Consider the following 10,564-nt stretch of genomic DNA (forward strand, 5'->3'; position numbering starts at 1 on the left):
CAGGAATTATTGAGATGTGAATAAATATGAAGTGGAAAGCCCCACTGTATATAACATTTCCAAGGTAAGTATTGATCATGGTGGGGGAAAAAAATCTGAGTCTTATACCCTTTGTAATAATCTTCAAGATAATAGGTAAGTGGAAGAGTCAGATGAATGCTTTTGAATAAAGGGCAATGCTCTGAAGTAATGTAATTTTTAAATGATGTGTTCAGTTGTTTAGTTGGTGCTTCAGCTTACTAGTTTTCATAAGGATATCAAAAATAATTATATCACTAACTATTGCACACCTAACATGTGAATGCCTGAGTGAGCAGTCATACCTGTCTAGGAAGCCCTTTGTCTGTTTCTCATAAAATATAGTAGCACAGAGTCAAATCTCATAAAAGCATCTCCTCCAACTATATACACATCATTACATTTTTATTATAAAGTATTTTTTGTACAAAAGATAGTTCAGATAAAATTAAGTCTAAGAAGTTGCCTTAAGAAAATTCAGGTACCTTTTACTCTTTCTCTTAAAATTCTGTATTAGATAGAAACCAGATGTGACATTTTCTGACTGTGGTTTATCAAGATACAAAATAATATGCATCTGGCTCTATGAAAGAAAAAAATAAATCTCCTAGAATTACGGAAAGTGCTCTGTCAATTAATATCCAAATTTAGATGATGAATGAACCATTTTACTACACAAACCAGTTCATGTCATTTTGGTTCTCCAAATGCTACCACAAAACATCTGAGATTCTAACCTTTCTTGGCATTATTTGAGAAATATATCCACATTACATATAAAATTATAATATTAAATTGTATAACAAGTGTTCAGCAGCAGTGAGGAAAACTACTGTTCATTTTGCTTCCATCCAGATAAATAAAAAAGAAAGGAAGAGGGAGAGCGATTGCTGTAAGACAAACAATAAAGCAGACATCTTAATAAGAACACATGATATTGAAAAAAATCATTTGTTTTGTAAATTTTGTTATACACAGTATACTCATACACATTCTGCACATTACATAGGAAAGACCTATGAAACTCCAAACCACAAAGTTTTATCTTTTAATAGTTGGTCCAATAATTTTATTTTCCAGGTTATTAATACCACACTTTATTATGGATTTGATGCTGAATTGCTGGATTTGAACTTATCCAAATGGCATCAATCCTGTCTATCTGGTTGGCAGAAGTAGTGAGTATCTAGCTTTCTACCCGGATGAAAGAGGGGATTTAATGTTGTTTGAAGTTGGAGGGGCTGGTTTCCATGGTGGCAGTAGAACCCATTCTGAGTTTTGTCTGCTAACCTTGACAACTTGGCAGAATAACCTCCTATTTCAACTCTGGGATTCATGATGGAAAGCCACATGGGAAGTCCAAGCATTCATCATGTCTCTATATCAGTAAGACTTCTGAATAACAATGAGTATATCTCTTTACTTCTCAGCTCTTAGTTCCACATTAAAAGAGTTAAAAATAAAGCAGGACTCAACAATTGCTATTTAAGCATGGTTGCTAGTTTTGTAGTGACTAGTTCTCTTAGAGAAATAAATGCAGCTTCAATCCAACTAAATACATTAAAACATACATAAAAGTAGCTATGATATATTTTTATTTTTATTATAGCTATTATAAATTTTAAATCTAACAATTTATAATATGAAGGCAATCATGGGTTTCTTTACTAATGGAATCATTATGAAAAAAGTTAACCTTAACAAAATTTGCAAAATGCCTCAAAGTCAAATACTGAAACAGAGTCTCAAGTCCCAGGGATACTTCTTTTTAAAAAAATGAAGTTTTAAAAATGAAAGAGAGATGTAATGAAGTTTCTCTTTCCAGCAGCCCTCAAGCAGACGAACATGTTTATAAAGACATTTCTCAACATAAATGGACTGTTAGAGAATGAACTTCAGTCAGTTCTGACCATAAAAATGCCATGTAGCTATGCATTCTCATCTGAAGTTTTTTCAAGGGTCTGGCAAACAAGTCTCTCTTTAAAAAGTTAATGCTAGCCTGTAAGTGCTCAATTGCGTTTTGATTTTTCATTACATATCCTAATCCTCTGCATATTTTGTTCCTGGCTTTCATTTCTCAGAATGTTTTCAGGTTTTGCAGGAGAAATATAAAATCAGAATCTGTCACGCTATATGACATTTAGTTATGTAATCTGGAGTTCAACCCTGATAACATTAGGGGCGACTCATATCAGTAAAGAAATAATTTCCTAGGCACTATAGGCATAGTGCCATTTTTATTTTTACTTTTGAACACCACTTAAATTATCTTATATTTTTATTATGATTAATACAACTTTTACCTATGAGAAAAATAAGTAATTTCATGATATTAGGAAGTGCTTTGAAAGCTACAGAATATTTACATAGATTATATATAATTTATATACTATATATAATTTATATAATTTTATGAACATAAACTTATGCTTATCAATGACAAATGGCAAAATATATAGGTTATTCATTAGAAAGCTATGCTAATTAGATAAAAATCTTATATATTAGCTAATATGGTTTTGATTTATTGACAATACCTTTAAATTCATGTAAAACTAAATTTATAATAAATTCTGAGAGTGATTTGGAATAGTCACTTGAGGGATACCTTAGTGATTAGAACAAACACTGATGTTACAGAGTAAGAATCTACAGATTAATGTCAGAAAAAGACTGAGCCCTCGGAAATTAGTGGGATACCATTTTGTATTCATAAGATGAGAAATGTGCTTTGCAGAGCAGAAAGTGCTTCCTCATATTTACCTATGAAAGAATGGTAGGTGAATGTATTTTTCATATGTTTGCAAAGATTTTTAGAGAGAGAGGAAGGATAGAGATAGAGAGATAGAAACATTGATGAGAGAGGAACATCATTGATCACTCCTTCCTGCATGGCCCCTACTGGGGATCTAGCCTGCAACCTGGGCATGTGCCCTGATTGGGAATCAAACAAGCGACCTCTTGGTTCCTGGGTCAAAGCTTAACCGCTGAGCAACACTGGCCGGACTAGGTGAATGTATTTTAATTAATGTATCAAATTTCCCTTGGGTAGTGCCTTTGTCTGTATGTAGAGCTATTAATATTTCAAACCTATTAGCATAGAATGGAAAGGGGAAAGAATGAAAAAGAGAAAACGTTAAGTGGTAGAAATACAAAAGAATAGTTCAATTATTTTTATGTTAGAATGTATTCATTCGTACAGTGAATTTAAATTGAACAACCTATTTAATTCCAGGAGTGTTCAAGGGTCTGGATATACAACAGTGAGCAAAACAGAATCCTGCCCAATGTGATATGGTAATTAATTCACCTTGGTTTTCCCAAGTTTTTCTGGTTTTAGTATGAAATGTCCTATATCTCAGATACCACTTAGTTCAGGGCAAATCAAGATGGCTGGCCACCCTTCTGCTGACCTTATCCTTTGGTAATTGTCAGCTTGATTTGATGATTTCTATTAATGCACTTATCTCATTGCTCACGGCAATTCCAGATAACATTGGCTACATATAAGCAGTTTCTAAGTTGGGCAAGGTCATAACAAGAGCATATGCTGATAATATTAAATTCAGTCAAATGATTCCTATTCCTAGATGGCACTCCATAGAGTGCAATGGAAATACAGCAAGCACAATTCACCCTGAAGGAGGGATTGTCATCTGGGGATGTCAGCAATCATATTACTATGGAAGATCATTTGCAGGACACTGCCCTCATCATCTCTACTCCTCACAAAACCATGTACATATCCTAAAACAAAAAAGAAAGATGAGTTTATTGCAATGCTCATAAGCTGCAAGCCAGGAGGTTCAGGCTATAGGAGCAATGGTTGGTGAGTGATAACTTTAGCAAGAACAGTTTTAGGAAATTATCTTATTTGTGTTGGGGGGAGATGTGAGAAGAGAAAAAGAGGCTGCATTGCAGTGGGAAGAGGAAATTAATTGGCAGGATATAAGTGGAAGCAATGATAGATTGTTTTGAAGGAATCTGAAAAGAAAAGTGGAAGTGGTGATTGATGTTAACTAGAAGGGGAAGGTAGAGAATAGGGAAGCTAATAGTCTAAGGAATTTAGACTTTAAAGGCAAAAAGGTAACCATGAAAAAGAAAAACACATATGAACAAATATTTATATCGGAATGATTAATTTATGAGAATTAAATGTGAAATCACTGAATTATAAATCTCAATGTAGCTAAGTTTGAAAAAATGACAGGAAAGTTACTTAGATTTTTTTTTTAATTAGCTCTGATCTTTTCTATCTATAACACATGAGTTGGGCATTGTTAGTGGCCAATAAAGAGCATTTTCTGAGGAATTGTGGTCTCATGATCACTATACAAAGTTCTCACTTAATGTCGGTGACAGATTCTGCAACTTTAAGCAAAACAACATATAATAAAACCAATTTTACCAGAGGCTATTTGATGTAAATGAGTGTTAAGTTCCTACAGCATCCATCAGCATTATAACAAAACTAGAGGCCCAGTGCACAAAATGTGTGCACTGGGGAAGGGGTGTCCCTCAGCCCAGCCTGCACCCTCTCCAATCTGGGACCCCTCAGGGGATGTCCGACATCCCTGTGGGATCGGGCCTAAACCGGCAATCACACATCCCTCTCACATTCCGGGACTGCTGGCTCCCAACTGCTTGCCTGTCTTGCCAGCCTGATCACCCCCTAACCACTCCCCTACCAGCCTGACCGATGCCTAACTGCTCCCCTGCTGGCCCGATTGCCCCCAACTGCCCTCTCCTGATGGCCCGGTAACCCCCAACTACCCTCCCCTGCTGGCCCAGTGGCCCCCAACTGCCCTCCCCTGCAGGCCTGGTCACCCCTAACTGCCCTCCCCTGCCAGCCCGTTCACCTCTAACTGCCCTCCCTGCCAGCCCGGTCACCCCCAACTGCCCTCTCCTGCAGGCCTGGTCCCCCTAACTGCCCTCCCCTGCCAGCCATCTTGTGGCGGCCATCTTTGACCACATGGGGGTGACCATCTTGTGTGAGGGCATGAGGGTCAATTTGCATATTACCTCTTTATTATATAGGATGCTGTTGAATGAAACCATGTTATTTGAGGACCTGCTGTATTTACACTGCCTTATAATTTCCTACTGTTTCAAAGAACAGAAAACAAATTCTTTAGATTAGTTTCACGAGTGGGTAATCAATTCATTTTAGGACAGGGGTGGGCAAACTTTTTGACTCAAGGGCCACAATGGGTTCTTAAACTGGACCGGAGGGCCGGAACAAAAGCATGGATGGAGTGTTTGTGTGAACTAATATAAATTCAAAGTAAAGGAGCGGAGGGGAGAGCAAGAGAACCGGATAGAACAGCCAGATCCGGCCCTCGGGCCGTAGTTTGCCCAAGGCTGTTTTAGGAGGTTCCTTCAACCCTTGATATAGAATGAAGTAATAAAATTTTCATTTAATGAATGAACAATGAATCATTAAATTCAAAATACTACAGAGTCCATTATAGGAAGGAAATTAGGTTATCATCTGTTAAATAATCAATTAATTGATGTCATAATGGCTTAGAGAAAAAAGAGTATAGTTGTAGTTTTCCAAATTTAAACAATGACAAATAGAAGGAATGCAGGCTTTTAAACTGATGAGTAGAATATAGACGATAATTTCAAGTAAAGTAGTGGATGCTTCAATATGAAATGAATGAAGATTTTAGACACCAGATTACAGATAACCATGTTCCTGTGAACAGCAAGACTTTGACCTGGAGTAATACTATACATCTCTTCAATCTCAAGGCTCTCTAACTTTTACTAGCATCTCATGTATTAGTACTCCAAGGATCTGAAATCTTTTCAAAAGTTTTGGTACTTGGTCCAAGAGAAATGATATTAAATTGGTAAGTAAATGACAGTGATTTCTAACTTATTTCTTTCATAAAATATTATTTATAAGCTATCCACTCATTCCAGCACAGCAAAATATGGCATGGTATATTCGTTACACATTAGTAAATTACTTTTGTATTAATAAGTAACATTTTGAAAGGCACTAAAAAAATGAGAACTAGAACCCGATTGCTTAATGACTGGGTTTGCAATTCTTAGGGTGCATATCAGAGTAAAATACAGGGTGTCCCCCCAAAAGTATTTACACTTTAACAGCTGATAGCTCAATTTTGAAAATGACATGTATTTTAATAAATATATCTAACCACTTCTGCCTGCCTTCCTGATTGCCCCTAACCACTTCTGCCTGCCGACATCCCTGTGGGATTGGGCCTAAACCGGCAGTCACACATCCCTCTCACAATCCGGGACTGCTGGCTCCCAACTGCTCGCCTGCCTGCCAGCCTGATCACCCCCTAACCACTCCCTTGCCAGCCTGATTGATGCCTAACTGCTCCCCTGCCAGCCTGTTTTCCCCTAACTTCCCTCCCCTGCAAGCCTGGTCACCCCTAACTGCCCTCCCCTGCAGGCCTGGGTCCCTCCCAACTGCCTTTCCCTGCAGGCCTGGTCGCCCCCAACTTCCTCCTCTGCCAGCTGGGTCACCCCTAACTGCCCTCCCCTGCTGGCCTGATTGCCCACAATTGCCCTCCCTTACAGGTCTGGTTCCTCCCAACTGCCCTCCCCTGCTGGCCATCTTGTGGTGGCCATCTTGTGTCCACATGGGGGCAGCCATCTTGTGTTGGAGTGATGGTCAATCTGCATATTACTCTTTTATTAGATAGGATAGAGGCCTGGTACACGGATGGGGGCCAGCTGGTTTGCCCTGAAGGGTGTCCCGGATCAGGGTGGGAGTTCCCATGGGGTGCGGGGCTGCCTGGGCAAGGGGCCTGTGGTGGTTTGCAGGCCGGCCACGCCCCCTGGCAACCCAAGCAGAAGCCCTGGTATCTGGTGTTTATTTATCTTCTACAATTGAAACTTTGTAGCCTGGAGCGGAGCCAAGCCTTCTGCTTGCTCCGTGTCGGCAGTCATTTCTCTTGGAATTTATGTATCTTCTATCATTGAAACTTTGTAGCCTTGAGTGGAGGCCTAGGCCGGCAAGGTTAAGCCGAAAGCTTGGCTTCCTCCATTGCCGGGGAAACCCATGCCTCCCTCCTGCTCTCTTGTGGTGGTAGCCATCTTGGTTGGGTTTATTTGCATACCTGCTTCCTGATTGGCTGGTGGGCATGGCTGGTGGGCGTAGTGGAGTGATGGTTAATTTGCATATTACTCTTTATTAGATAGGATAATTATTCAAAGTGTGTGTATACATTTTTGGGGGACACCCTGTATTTCTATGCTAACCATTAAGCAATTAAAAAAATCAAGAGTCATGAGCAGGTAACCTGGATCAAGATGATAATAACTGTCAGAACTGGGGACACAGGAAAGGTAAAAAAATAAAGTTTTCAATGAGACATGGAGTCTTTAAAAAATTCACAATATTCTCAGTCTATAAACCTAATAGTAGTAGTGTAGACTCTCTATTCATTTCTTTATGGTTCTTTGATTGGATGCTTACTAGCACAGCATCCATACAAGTCCACCATCATTTCATTTCATACCATCTGAGCATGTCAAAACTGGGAAATGTAGTATAAAATTCAGGTAGACTCCCTGCCTGTAGGTGATGGTCTTTAGTTTCTATATTTTAATTAAGTAAAATTCATTAAACATCTAAACTCTGTGTCCAATACCTCAAACATATATATTGAGTCTTTCTTTTACCTTTTATCTTTTTATTTTTTAGTCCTAAAAACATGACCACAAACATGTTTGTAAAACAGATGATTTTTCTTTTTCTTTATTTTTTCTTATACCAGGACATTTTTGTTCAGCTGTCGTATGGCCAAGGAAAATGTCCTGCATGTTAAAATACTGGAACTCGTTTTATATGCTTCCTTTAAGCATTTGGCATTAACACTGTGTTATTTAGCCATACTTTCCTTGGATCTAGTCACACTCCCTTGCATTTACCCATTTGTCATTGTGTTCCAGTTGTAAGAAATTTTGGAATACACATAGCCCAGAGGAAAAGGGTAGAATATCATAGAAACCATTGTATCTGTTCTAATGCCAACTCTTCAGGTTTTCAATTTCAAATGTTTTTATTTTCTTAGTAGCTACCCAATCAGTAATTACAACATCTTAACTTTTATTTTGGGGCTCCAAATTCCCATTAAAAAGAAAAGATTTGACTTACTTTAAACTATATGACTCTAATATTTATGTGAATGAATGTGTATGTGTGTATGTAGATATGTATGTATGTGTTAGTGTAAATACACATGCTTCATTCTCATACTTGTATTCTCCTTTCTTTTGCTACTAGAAGACACAAATGTCATTAGTTTTTAGTGACTGTAAGAGCAGTTTTTCTTCTATTAGTTTCATAGCTTGAAACTTCAGCACAAGAGAGTCCAGTTATGTGTGTGTGTGTGTTTCTTTATTAATCTGTTCATTTGCTTCTGACAAATTTGAAATATTGAAGAATAATGGTATTGATTTTAAAGCCACATTATATTTTAATATGTTCCTTAATTTTTTTCTTCTAAGAAAAAGTCCTTCCCCAATATGTCATTTGTGCATTTATATACATTATTGTTAGTAATATTTACTATTAATTATAATCTTAATAAAATAATAATAGCTAACATTTATTGAATTCTCAACTCAGACCAGTCTTAGGTTTATAAATTTGATTCTACATTCCTCAACTTCCCCAATTGCCCCCAATATTAAGACTAAACACTATGTTTTGTGCTTTTTGTTTGTTTTGTTTGAGAGAAAAGAGATGAGTTTGAAGATTCCACTCCAAATAAGGGAAAATTAAGACCAGAATTGCAGATCCTTTTTATCCCTTTCTCTCAATGCCCACTCTTGAGGAATGCGAACTCTACCACTATACTTGTTGCTTACATAAAAGACTGCGTTATTCAATCCTGTTTGGTAAATAAGTCCCTCAAAGAAAGAACTGAGGAAAGCAGTTAATAAATTCGCAATTTAATTTCACTCAGTCTTTCTTAGGTCCACAGAGGGAACATACCTCCCAAAATTTAATCACCCACAAAGACTCCGGTCCTGAAGTATTTCTGTCTTGAAAATGTGGTTCAGAGACTGGAAACAGAGACCTTGAAAATGCAGCCTTGAAGAAATCCATTAGGGATGTAAAAGAAGCAAATGAAACAAGCAGAGTTTATAATTCGGCAAGGTTGCTGTCAAGTCCTTCTCTCTTCTTATCACTTCTAATGACAAGCTCACTAAATAGAGCTTAGTGAATAGGAGCTCTTGGGAACCTCACCTCCTGGACTCAATCATATTTTTGCCAAGCAGTATGTTTCAGTCGGAAGCGTTTTAGAAAATGTCTACTATGATGCAGTTTACATTGAGTTCATTTTGTTTTTCTCTGTAATTTGTGGGTCTTGAGTAATGGAAAACTTGATTATGTTCTACTGGAACGCAAAGGTGTCACAGGTGAAGATGCCATGAATTTTAAAGTAAAATGAGTGAACCAGTTATCAAACACCATAGAATTATGTCAGTGAATTTAAAAGAAAATGTTTGCAAAACACAGCTACTTTTTAAAAAAATTTCTTCATTGATTAAGGTATTACATATGTGTCCTCATCCCTCCATTAACCCCCCACCCCAGCCTACTCATGCCCTCAACCCCCTGGTGTTCATGTCCATTGGTTAAGCTTATATGCATGCATACAAGTCCTTTGGTTGATCTCTCCTCCTTACCCCCACCCTCCCCTACCTTCCCTCTGAGGTTTGACAGTCTGATCGATGCTTCTCTGTCTCTGGATCTGTCTTTTGGTTCAAACTCTTATTTACAATTTGTGGATTTTTATGCCACAATATTCTTCCTACTCTTTACTCAGCTTTGCTCTAAAACTTCTTTTCAAAAGGTTAGGAGAGACTTTGAAAACCCAGACTTGAATTAAATGTGGCCTATTTCTGTCAGTTTTTCTTTTAGCATTATTACATCCCTACAATTTTTCTAAACTATGCTAGCAGAAAGCCTTTGAAATCTCACATCAACTGACCAGGAAGCAATAGGTACATCAGAAATCTTGCACACTATATAGCATCACTCTCCAGTTACGTGGTTCCAAGAGCCAGAATTTCCCCTTTATTTGAATCAGGGCCAGCTAACTACAACCATTCTGTCAATGACCAATGGTAGGAAATAAAGTTTTATTAGAACACAGCCATGCCCATTGGTTTATGCATTAATTGTTTATAATTGCTTTCACCATACAATGGCAGATGGAGTAGTTGTAATTGGGACCGTATGTCACAAAAAGCCTAAATAGTTACTATTTGACCCTTTACAGATAGTTGGCCAACCACTGGTGTAGAGTATGGAAATGAATTAGTCTCTGCAATCATGAGCAATCACTTATATAGTATTAAATTATTTTAATAGTTTGACTCCAGAGTCCCATATTTGCATTTTTTTAAATGACCTTCTTATCCCATTCTACACTGCCCATTAGTATATTTAGGTTGGGACAGCATGCTATTTATGAATATGTCAAATTCATAAGCACACTCCCCATGACTTAAACTATTGTCTTAGAGATCCCTCGGTGCTTCC

The sequence above is a fragment of the Plecotus auritus genome, assembly GCF_963455305.1.
Source record: "Plecotus auritus genome assembly, chromosome: 9".
Classification (NCBI taxonomy): Eukaryota; Metazoa; Chordata; class Mammalia; order Chiroptera; family Vespertilionidae; genus Plecotus; species Plecotus auritus.